The 13,209-nt window shown below is 34.4% G+C and overlaps 1 pseudogene; it reads left to right on the top strand.

Moving 5' to 3' along the window:
* The first annotated feature begins 615 nt into the window (after positions 1-615).
* Positions 616-4,718, top strand: LOC125097259 (actin-related protein 2/3 complex subunit 3-like; annotated as a pseudogene).
* Positions 4,719-13,209: the final 8,491 nt, after the last annotated feature.

A 13,209-nucleotide genomic window follows, 5' to 3' on the forward strand; every position in this document is an offset into this window, starting at 1 on the left:
GATATTCTTTTTGGTTATTTTTCAAATCTGTTGGTCCTTTTTTATAGCTTCCTGTATTCTGAATATCTTTTCAAGTTTGTCTTCTTTCAAATATACTAAGTATTATAATTCAATAATATATGCCTGATAGCTCCAACAGTTGAAGTTTTTGCAGATTATTTCCTCTTTCTAGTGTTTTTATTTTGTTTTTGATTCTCTCATGGTCAGCTATTCCTTTTCTTTAGCCAGTTATTTGTAGGAATTCTCTCAGGTCTATGATTAGTGGGCCTTCATCCAAAGGACATTGGCATTTACTTCTGTTCTGCAAGACACCCTGGAAAAGAGAGAGGTCCAAATGGACTTACTTTATTATTTATGCCATAGCAAACAACACTAGCTCACATCCACTTTGGTTACTCCTGCTCTTCCAAGTTCCATGGGATAATGCAGAGGCAGGCTAAGGTAGGAGTCTTTGTTACATACATAAGAATCTTTGTCATAACTAAGGAAACTCAAAATTAAGAAACTCTTAATCTTTTAAAGATTTTAAAACCTGTCCAGTTTTGCCTGTAAGGAATTACTGTCTTTATATTCCTAGTCAAGAAAAAAAAAAATTATTCCCTCTAACTTCCAAAGATGTCTGCATTTCAAACACAGCTGACAAAACCTGCCAGTACCCTCAGTTCAGAAGACATAAAGTTAAAACAGAAATGTCTCACAACAGAAGGTAAGTTCCAATACCTAATCAGCCATATTAATGATAATAGAAAATTTCTTTCTAAAATATAATATATGCTATATATATGAAAGAAAACACGTAGTAACATGTAGTAACATACGTGTCTTAAAATAAGAAACAATCATGCATCCACCATCAGGCCAGAATTCTGAAGAAAAAAATATGTTCTGATAGAAAAGAAAGCAACCTCTTTGAATTTAACAATAATCACTTTTTGTTGTTCACAACGTTAAGCATCATTTATTTAGTCCTTACATTGTACAGATTCTAGTGATAAAACCTTTAGAAAAGGACTTACCTTCAAATAAATAAATGTACAAGTGAGCATTTAATTACAACAAAGGGAAGGAACATGGTTCTTTGAAAGTATAGTAAAAAATAAATAAATTTTAGACGAGGAGGTCTAAATAAATTTCGACTTAGACCAGCAGGGTGATGAGGTTATCAAGGAAGACTGCTCTGGGGAAGTGATGTTTCTGTCGAGAGCTATGGGCTAACTAACAAGCAAATATTAAGTCTTCACTTATTTTTCGGGAATATACAACATCACAACATTGTCAAATGGAAGTTTCAAACTGGAAATTACAACAATTACCATATCCTCACTTTTTGAAAGTCAACATTTGATCATTTAGAATACTCTCCTATGATCATTGGTCCTGGGCACTTCATACTCAGTAATCTTTCTGATTATTCTCCCTCAACCACTCTCAAACACACAATGAGATCAACTTGCACTGAGCAGCATTTCCTCTTCAGACCAATGGGATAACATCCAAACTTTTTTTTTTTTAAAGATTTTATTTATTTATTGGCCAGAGAGAGAGAGAGCACAAGCAAGCGGGGGGAGGGCAGCAGACAGAGGGAGAAGCAGGCTCCCCACCTGCTTTTCCTTAGCCCTGTGGGACTCAATCCCAGGACCCTGGGATCATGACCTGAGCTAAAGGCAGACACTTAACTGAATGAGCCACTCAGGCATCCCAATATTCAAATTTAATATCTGATATTATAACCTATTCTGTAAGGCTAATCTTGTTTTATTTATTCTAATTTGATAATTTCATAATAAAAAGAGGTGATGATTTAGTGAATACAATAACTTAGTGTTTAAAAAGCAAAGTGAAGTAAAAATCCAATAACAAAGACAAATACTATGCAATGTATAAAAGCAAAAATATAAATACCACAGAATCTGAGTAATATTTAGGCATGCCTTAAAAACAAATCTTGTGTGTGTGTTCCAAAACAAATAAATATTCTTTAACTACTGTATTTTTTCTTTTGTTTGTTTCTTTAAAAAAAAAATCTACTTAGCTAATTTGGGCAGGTTACACTGAGCCAAAGAATGATCTCAAAATCTTATATAGTTCAAATGACATAAAGATTTCTGTACAGAGAAAAATGGAATGTTTTACAATATGTCCAAAAATAATTTGCATTTATAGAGATAATTAAAAACATTTACATGTATTTTTATTTTTTAAACTTTTAATCATTGGCTATTTTCACCTTATGAGGTATATGTTCCTGATACCTGCATGGTTTGGAAATACTGACTTGGGGCATTTGCATAGACAATTTGAGTCTAACAAAAAATAAGACAACCATTTGAATTGCTGTACAAGAGTAATGGCTCTTTGCAAGATGTTTCCTCTTTTCCTACCCAATAAAAATCTGGGTGCATTATATAATTTTTAGTGTATTAAGGGCCACAACATGTCATGAATCAGTGGGGAGGCTTGACAGATTTTGTGAATATCATTCTGCAACTGTTCTCTGGACCATACTTTCTCCTTTATATTACGAAGAGGAAAAGAGAATCAGGTAGCAGTTCTACACATTTGTTTTTATTAACCTAGTGACAAAAGGAATAGGCAGTTAAGTTAATAGCTATGCAGAGGAATGAAGTGTGTGGAAGAATCCATCTCTGTCTCATAATTTAATGTCATATAGAAAGGACATCCTGATGTTTGTCTAACTTTAATCACACTTCAACCAGGTTTTTATTTACATCCACATTTAATACTTTGCTATGTAATTATAAGTCTCAGAGTAGCTTTCAAAAATACAATTAGCATATAATCCCAAAGAATTTAAAATGTGAAAATCTGAGACAAAGAAAAATATGGTTGCACAAGTAGGAATGAAAAAAAAAATACTATGAGATTTCAAAGAGAGGACCCTATTATATACTAAACAATATCAAAAACTCAAAATAAGTACGGTGACCTTCACAGAGAAGTTTCTTCTAATATCTCTTAGTATAGGATGATGACAACTCACCAAACAATTCAGTAACAAGGAACTGGGTAGGAAACCAGTGTGATCCACATAAACACAAGAGCTCTCTGAAGCTCTTGACAGGTACTTACAATGTCTAGAGATATAGGTGGATCAGCTATGCTTAAGCAAATAAAGTTCTTTACAATGTGGTTATAGCTATTAAGCAGCTCTCAGGTCCATAGTTTACTCTCTGGCAAGTATCTAAGACACAACTATATTTCTGATTATGTACACTGGCATGTGCATCAATAATCTGAGAAGACAGATATTTTCTTGGGTAAAGAAAGAAGTTTAACAAATGTAGTTCACTTCCGCAGTACTTAACACTGACCAAAAAACATCATCAATAATTTAACTATTTGTAGAATGTAAGTTTTGTGTTCTACTGTACAGAATCCTAACGCTCCATATACCAATAAAGGGGCACACAGATCATACCCAAATTCTTTTCAGGAAGGTATACACACCTAGAACTTTTCTATAAAGAAGAGTGTTCAGTAGAGACAGAACTCATGTATTTGACTTCATATTCTACACAGTAGACTATATAATCTTGAACTTCCATGCTTCTGTAAAAATAAGATATCCACGTCTATAATATATATAGAAAGACGCAATCAACAAATAAAGTTAAGAACACACTAGTAAGATTAATGTTTTCAGGACAGTGTCATGTTTGGATAAATTTCCAAATGTGGGAACTATAAATGGAGACACATACTGACTTAGTTTTATCATGAAACATATATCAAGAATATCAATAAAGAATGAAATGTATAATGTACTGAATGAGGGAAATATTCATTGTCCCAACATTTCTAGTTCTAAAAATATATCCCTCATATAGGCATACATTTTGTAGCCACTACCACAAAATACTCTGTAACAAACCATTCAGTCACTTAAAACATGAAAAATTTAGGCCTCAGCCACCAGACTGGAAGCACCAGGCTCGAACCCTAATTTCCTTGTCTAGCTTGAAACCCAGGCATCGCCAAGATCCCAGCTTACCACTCTTCTCTCATGGACCCTGACACCAAAATCATTGGAAACATGGCACTGTTGCCTATCAGAAGTCAGTTCAAAGGACCCATCCCTAGAGAGACAAAAGATATAGGCATTGTGGATGAAGCCATCTATTACTTCAAGGCCAATGTCTTCTTCAAAAACTGTAAGATTAAAAATGAAGCTAATAGAACCTTGATATATATAATTCTCTACACTTTTGTTGAGTGTCTAAAGAATCTCCAAAAGTGCAATTCCAAAAGTCAAGGTGAAAAAGAAATGTATGCACTAGGAATCACTAATTTTCCCATTCCTAGAGCCTGGTTTTCCACTTAATGTAATTTATGCCACCCCAGCAAATGAATAGGAAGGTAAGGCGATAGGGGCCTACTTAAAGCAGTTGAGACAAGCAACTGGACAGAGATTTGTGACAAAGTTTTTGACCCTCAGAACGATAAACATAGCAACTGGTGGACTTGTTTTGTAAAGAGACAGCTCATGAAAAAGAGACTTTCAGGACCTGGACAGTGAAAAGAGCCTGGGTAGATACTTTCCACAGATGTGGGCAGCATTTTACAGCAAGATATACACAGTTCTTTGCCTTTATTTGATAAAGTTTTATGCAGAAGAGAGAAGAGAGCATGTCTTCACTTGAAGAGCTCTTTAATAAGAATTTGTATTGGGGAGGGAAGAATGGATTATTGAAGGATGATTTGAATTTTATGTAGTATTAAGCTGGTGCTTAATAAAAATAAGTAAGAATAAAGAAATTTCTAATGAAACAAGAATAATTTACTCTCATCCATTTGTTAACTGGTCTAGTTAACAGTCTCTCATGCTTCATCTCCCCCTCCGATTTACCCCAATTCACTTTTCCTTTCCTTCTCCTAACTGAGCAGCTCTACTGATTAAAGACAAGGCTTAGTCATACATATGAGGGTCTTTGTCTGATGTAGCCTAGATCCAGCAACAGAACTCTGGCTTTGCTTCACATTATCTTACTCTCTTTTCCTGAATCCAGAGTGTTAGTCTGGCCATATTCCTTCCAGGTTGATAACAGAAGCTCCAGAAAGCAAGCAAAAACATGCAGGACTTCCCAGGGCCTGGGCTGGGAATTGGCAAACAGCTACTTCTGACCATTCTATTGACTAAAGCAAGTCATATAGCTGAACCCAAAATCAAAGAGGGCCATGAAGATGAGAGGAAGAGAGTAAATATGTTTAAACAATTAACTAGTCAAATATAGTTAAATATAAAACATATTGCAGTTTGTTAACAAATACTTGAGATGTCTATCAATGTTAAAAATTCTATAAAATTAAATGTTTTCATATAATAAGCAAACTATACAACTATTTTAAAAAGTATTATTTTATAGGTTCTGATAACAAACATATAACAAACATATCTTAAACAGAATAAAAGAAATGTGTAAACAGTGAAATAAGAATTATAAGCAGAAGATTTTCAATCCATTCTATCCTGTATCTGGAAAGAGATTTTAGTGGGGGACACTCCTAGAAAAGAAAGCATGCATGTGTTCCTTCTCACAATCTCCCTGTAAGTATGCTGAAAGTATTTTTGCTGGCAGCAGATTCCTTTCCTTCCTTTTATCAGAATATACCTGGTTTTCAAAGACAGGTATGGTAAAAACTATAATCCATAAATTTATTAGCCATGACTTCCTAGAAAGTGTCCCAAAAGCAGTATAACTATATGAGCATGTGTTAGCCTTCTAGGACTGCTATAACAAACTACAGGCTGAGTTGCTTAAAATAAGATTAATTTATTTTCTCACAGATCTGGAGGCCAGAAGTCCATGATCACGGGTACCAGCAAATTCAGCCCCTGCTAAGAGGTCTCTTCCTAAGGTGTAGTTGGCTTCTCTCTTGCTGGATTCTCACAATATCTTTCCTCAGTATGTGTATGCAGTGAGAGTTCTCTGGTGTCTTTTTTTTTTTTTCCTTTTCTTTTTTTCAGTGTTCTAAGATTCATTGTTTATGCACCACACCCAGTGCTCTATGCAATACGTGCCCTCCTTAATACCCACAACTAGGCTCAACCATACCCCCACTCCCCTCCCCTCCAAAACCCTCAGTTTGTTTCTCAGAGTCCACAGTCTCTCATGCTTCATCTCCCCCTCCAATTTACCCAAATTCACTTTTCCTTTCCTTCTCCTAATGTCCTCCATGTTATTTCTTATGCTCCACAAGTAAGTGGAACCATATAATTGACTTTCTCTGTTTAACCAATTTCACTCAGCGTAATCTCCTCCAGTCCCATCCATGTTGATACAAAAGTTGGGTATTCATCCTTTCTGATGGCTAATACTCCATTGTATATAAGACATCTTCTTTATCCATTTGTCTGTTGAAGGGCATCTTGGTTCTTTCCATAGTTTTGCAATTGTGGACATTGCTTCTATGAACATTGGGGTACAGATGGCCCTTCATTTCACCATATCTGTATCTTTGGGGTAAATATCCAGTAATGCAATTGCGGGATCAGAGGGTAGCTCTATTTTTAATTTCTTAAGGAATTTCCACACTGTTTTCCAAAGTGGCTGCACCAACTTGTATTCCCACAAACAGTGTAAGAGGGTTCCCCTTTCTCCACATCCTCTCCAACACTTGTTGTTAACTGTCTTGTTAATCTTTGCCATTCTAACTGGTGTAAGCCGGTAACTCAATGTGATTTGGATCTGAATTTCCCTGATGGCTAATGATGATGAACATGTTTTCATGTTTCTGTTAGCCATTTCTAAGTCTTCTTTGGAGAAGTGTCTGTTCACACCTTCTGCCCATTTTTTGATATGATTATCTGCTTTTTGGGTGTTGAGTTTGAGGAGTTCTTTATAGATCTTGTATATCAGCCCTTTTTCTGTAATGTCATTTGTGAATATCTTCTCCCATTCCATGTGTTGCCTCTCTGTCTTGTTGACTGTTTCCTTTGTTGTGCAGAACTTTTTATCTTGATGAAGTCCCACAAGTTCATTTTTGCTTTTTTTTTTCCTTTGCCTGTGGAGACACGTCTTGAAAGAAGTTGCTGTGGCCAATGTTGAAGAAGTTACTGCCTATGTTCTCCTCTAGGATTTTGATAGATTCCTGCCTCACGTTGAGGTCTTTCATCCATTTCGAGTTTATCTTTGTGTATGATGGAAGAGAGTGGTCGAGTTTCATTCTTCTATACCATAAGATACCTTGGAATAAACCTAACCAAAGACGTAAAGGATCTGTACTTGAGGAACTATAGAACACTCATGAAAGGAACTGAAGAAGACACAAAAAGATGGAAAAGCATTCCATGCTCATGGATTGGAAGAATAAACATTGCTAAAATGTCTGTATGCCAGAGCAATCTATACTTTCAATGCCACCCTGATCAAAATTCCACCAGCATTTTTCAAAATGCTGGAACAAACAATCTTAATATTTGTATGGAAACAGAGGACTCCAAATCATTAAGGAAATGTTGAAAAAGAAAAAGCTGGGGGCATCACATTACTTGATTTCAAACTTTACTACAATGCTGTGATCACCAAGACAGCATGGTACTGGCACAAAAACAGAAACATAGACCACTGCAACAGAGTAGAGAGTCCAGATATGGACTCTCAACTCTATGGTCAAATAAACTTTGACAAAGCAGGAAAAAATATCCAGTGGAAAACAGACTCTGGTGTGTCTTATTGTAAAGACACTAAACCAACTGAATTAGGACCCCACCATTTTGACCTCATTCAAACTTAATTACTTCCTTATGAGGTCCCATCTCCAAATATAGCTATACTGAGGGCTAGCTTCAACATAAGAACTTGGAAAAGGCATTCAGGCCATGACAGATCATAAAATTAAGATCTTTCCTGACTTAAAAAGCTCTTCCTAAGTGAAATACCAATATAGACTTCATCTGTTAACCTGAGTCAGCATTTCTTCCAGTGAGAGAGCAAAGGGCTAAGGAATTATACTGGGGGAGCTGAACATCATCTTGCTTCCTGTGCCCCTTGCCTAATGAATAGTTAATAATGAGGTATACCCTGAGTAAGATCTTTTTTGTGTGTATATTTGACTTGACAATAGAATCCTTTGCATTATCTCCAGTGTATACAGTGTTTCAAGAACTCTGGAGGATTTTTAAGTAAAACAAATCAAATAATCAACAACATAGATTATGTATCATATTTCATCAGCTACTTAAAGACGTTTAAATTTACTAATGAGTAAATTCTAACATCAAAATTCAACTTCCCACAGAAAGCTTGTGCATAGTTAAAGGGCCTTGAAGAATTAATTTTAGTAATCTTAAATTAACAAAATTAAATTTATAACTTAAAAATTTAGTGTCTAGTACATAATAATTAAAAAGAAGTAAAAACTAAAACAGATGTAATCAAAAAATAACAAAAAAATACACTGAGAAAAAAGAATCATTATGGTCATAATAATCTTCATTTTTATTAGATTTTACAATGCACGGCATGATATAAGCCCCTCCATTCGTAAAATGATCGGGTTTGAATTAAGTTTGTTATATATGTTCTCTCCTACTGTGGTATTTTGGCAAGTGCTAGTATCATAACCAGTGTTAATTAATAAATCGTAATTCTCACTGTGGGATGCATTTCTTGACACATACACTAATTCCCAAGAAAAATATAAAAAATGTAAAATCTTGTCAAATCTGCAAGCTGGAACTTCTAATTAAAAATACTACAATATGTTCCATAATGGGAAGGTCTCCAAAAATCTCTGTACATAGGTTAGAAGGATGAAAAGCCGTGAAAAATTCTGCTCTCTGCCACAGGAGGTATTTATAAAGATAAGCAGATCCATCAAACTAAAAAATAGAAGCATATCTTTTAAACTGCCAAAACTTTTCAGCCCCTGAAAAGTCTTATTGGATCATATTAGCATTCACTAATTATTAGTCATTTATACTTCAAGTTTTTTATTAAATTTTTTTCTTTAGCCCCCACAGAATATCTTTTTGAAATATTTTCTCAAAATACCATTCACCATAACCCAATGTACTAAATATAAAGCCCATTTTATGAATTGTTTAACTGAGAGTTCCCTTGACATATGCTTCCTCCCATCCATATCCTTTGTACAAATATAGCTTTTCAAACCAACAAATAATAAAACTATGTAACTTCTAGCTTATATCCCCAAGACAAACAAACTGTGCAATTAATGAGCTCACTTTATAGACATCTTAAGTTATCTAGAATCTACTTTTATTAAAATTGGATTGTATACATGCTAATCCATTTTATCAAAATTGGACTGTATATGTGTTACATGATATATTTTTTTTAAGTGCAAGCAAAACAAAGGTATAGACACAATTTTGCTTTAACATTTGGGTACAAAATATAGTTTGCACTGATATACAAGGAGACCACCTGGCTTGAGGGATGTGACTCAGAAACACAATTCTATGATTATCAATAGTAACAAAATAGGTGGCTATGGGGAAAGATTTTTAACCTATTAACAAGTCTCTATTACTTTCTTAACAATCCACAATAAGCCTATGATTTATTTACCAAAATAAACAAATTTATATACAAAACACATTTACATCACAAAAAATAGTTATTCAATCAAATTTAAAGAGTATTTTCTATTCCCAGTGAGTTCCAAGAAGTAGCTCCAATCTGGACCCTAAGCCTTGTAGACATTTTGAAGCCACTGAAGAGTAGCTCCACAAGTGCTTGGCTCTATAACAATGATGACATAATATAATCTCAACCCCTTTGCCTCGGAGAACAATAATACCTAGTTTTCTGATATAGTTTCCCTTGAATCTCTACATCCTGAATCTAAAAATACCTAGTAACATCTCTTCTGCCAATAAACTTCAATTTTAGAGGGCAACAAAAAAATGAGTTTTTCTAAGTAAAAATTGTTGCTAATTCATTGTAATTATAATCCCAGCTATTTAAAAATGTAAATTAGGTGATTATATGATAAATTGTCAATATATAAGTATCCTATATTTTGATGCCAGCCTTTGGAATCAGGGTACCATTGCCACTAAAGCACTTAAGATCAAATATTCTGACACAGGGAAATTGCTGGAAGCAACACAATACAAAACAAAGGGAAGAACTGTTATCACCTTTCATTGCTTTGTGGTTTCTTTTTTTAAGATTTATTTATTTATTTGAGAGAGAGATACAGAGAGTGTGGGGGCAGGGGCAGAGGGAGAGAAAGAGAGAGAGAGAGAGAGACCCTCAGGCAGACTCCCCACTGAGCATGCAGCCTGACATGGGGCTCGATCTCAGGACCCTGGGATCATGACCTGAGCCAAAATCAAGAGTCTTGACACTTAACTGACTGAACCACCTAGGAGCCCCGCTTTGCAGTTTTTTAAAAAGTATTTTAGATAAATTTTTGATATTTCATGTGAAGATTATTAGTTGCAAATTCTCAGTGAAAGAAAATATTTGGATAAAGTGTTTGGGAATGTCTTCCCCCATGATTTCAATGCCACTTATGATCCAGTGTGCATCACAGAGAATGTTTTTAGCCACAGATGGAGGGGGGAATAAGAAGCAGTAAGAACGAGGAGGGACTACAGAATTATGAATGGAATAAAAATAAACAATGCTCTGAAGAAATATTTTGGATTTGAAGAAGGGAAATATTTATTTCATAGCAGACTTCATCTCATTATCATAATACAAAGCATTTTTAAGAAGAGATACCATTTGGTTTAGTGATTCCATCTAGCTTTACCTATCTTCCAGAATTCTAATAGAATATTAAATCATAAAAGAAAAAAGCATCATGCATCAGCATGACATGTGGACTTAATACCAATATTTATCCATATATTCCTAATTAGCAAAACTTGTATTTAATGACATACAAGCATCATTAAGTTAAATATATTGAATATTTAAAGAATTCTTATCTTTGGATATAAATAACTAAAGTAATATTTATCTAATATGTACCTTATCTTGATATATATTTGTATCTCAAAGGGGAAAACTGAAAAAGGAAAATTAAGGAGTTACTACTACAAGTGAAAAAAACATGAGGGGGAAAAAAATCCTTAAAGGATCATTTACAGGCTTAAGAATTTACCAAATCAAAAGCACCTACAACCCTGAAACCAAAACTCAAATTCCAGTTGAAATAAACCACTTAAAATTATAAAATGATTTTTACTAGTCCCAGAAAATAGAAAAATCTAGTGGAGTCATCAATCATTTTTTTTTTTTACTTTTTTTGCATGTAGCATTTGAGAAAACTTCATCAAAATCATTTTTCTGAGTTTATTATTTCAACAAGAAGGAATGCTTCCACCAGGCTTTTTTATTAAAGAATATGCTTATACTAGGATAATTTATGTCTAGTTCATTAAGCAGGTGTTCTGGGCAAGATAATATAGGGGAAATGGCAAATATGACACACTGTTTTCCATTAACCCCTCTGGCACTGACACTCTGAAGCTCCCCTTCTGAAGACTAATCCATTTTGCTTAATGCTTAGCATTTCAGATCCTAGCTCTGGGTGCCAGAAAGATTTTATGTTTGAAGTAAAAGGAAAGTATGTGGCAATTTTGAGCACCTAGTTGGTTAGCCCTTATGAAAATCAATTGATAAAAGCCAAAAGCATCAAAAGTAGAAAGGCTCTTTGTACAATTGTAATACACCAAACCAGGACGCTTTTTACTCTGTCATTGGAGCAGATGCTATAAATTTCTTTTCCTCAAATAGAAGGAAAGCATTTTTTTTTCAAAATGTAACTGCTATTGCCACACTTCAGAAGGCTCCCTAACTGCTCCCCCCTCCGCCCACCTGCCCAATTACATTCATTTCAAAGACTGTTATTTAGGAAAAGTAGAGTTAAAAAAAAAAAAAAGAAAAAGAAAAAAAGAAAAGATGATGAATATGATTATTCACAATATCTTAACCAAGGTCTCAGGATCACAAACCGCCTCCCTCCATTCCATGGCCAAATTTAAGCTCACGGTCTTGCTTTATCACTTTGGATTTAAATGGATTTACACATTGTACATGAGCTCCAGTTTGCCACAATTTCCACCAATCCTGCTGGAATGATACCTAATCTGTTTTATTCATTTATTTGATCTGCTTAATTCTCACAGGCATTTAAATCCCATCTAAATATTTATCTCCCAAAGTTAGGGTCCACTTTCTCCTTTGGTTTTGTATTTTCCAGGATTCAATACTACAGAATTTAGTACTGTTCATGGTTAGGAGAACTCTGGTTTCAGACGACCTAGATTCAAATCTGAGTCAACTTCTGTTTGGCTAATTACTTAACCTCATATGTGAAATGGCAATCGTATTATCTGCAGTAATATTGACCTATATACCAGATCTAACCATCAGGGCCAGCTTCACAGGCATGAAACCTGTGCACAGGGGACCCCACTCAGAAGGGTTAATGCTTGAGTGAGAGTTCTATTGTCTCTGGCTTTAAATTCCTAACCATTTTTGAACAAAAAGCCTAGCATTTTCACTTAGCAGGCCCTGCAAATTATATAGCCAGTGGTGCCGATCACAGAGACTAAACTCAACTACTTATAGAGCTTTCTCCATATTACATCTTGAAATAGATCAGTGTGATATGAAAATAAATGTACTTACAATGATATGTAATGAATCATTTTTTTTCTTTTTACGGGTTCCATTTTCTCAGCTGTATTTTTTCTTATGTATATATGACTCAAAATTATAAACATTTTTATTCTATAATATTTGGAAAGATTTAACTAATTGCTCTGGGTTGCCAGATTTAACAAATCAAAATACAGGATACTAAGTTATATTTGAATTTCTGATAAACAGTAATTTTTAATAAATACATACCATGTAATATTTTGGAAACACTTTGTGAGAGAACAATCTAACACGCATCAGAAGCAATAAAAAAAAATGTTATTGCATTATATTTAACCAACAATGTCAGCAAAATTCTGGAGTATTTCTCCAGATTTCTAAGGAAAGAAAGCAGATGAAAATGAAAAATTGTGTGAATATACAGAGATATATAAAAAGGGATAAAGTCATACTAACTCATTTCCTTGAAAATACAGACCTATTCAGTATGCCCCATACAATAGTCAAATAAAATATAAAGTAACATATATACCCTCTAAAAATAGAGGGTATATTATTACATTATTCGTCTTTAGGGTACAGCAGTGGTCAGGCTACTATC

The sequence above is a fragment of the Lutra lutra genome, chromosome 4 (genome assembly GCF_902655055.1).
Source record: "Lutra lutra chromosome 4, mLutLut1.2, whole genome shotgun sequence".
In the NCBI taxonomy this organism is placed as follows: domain Eukaryota; kingdom Metazoa; phylum Chordata; class Mammalia; order Carnivora; family Mustelidae; genus Lutra; species Lutra lutra.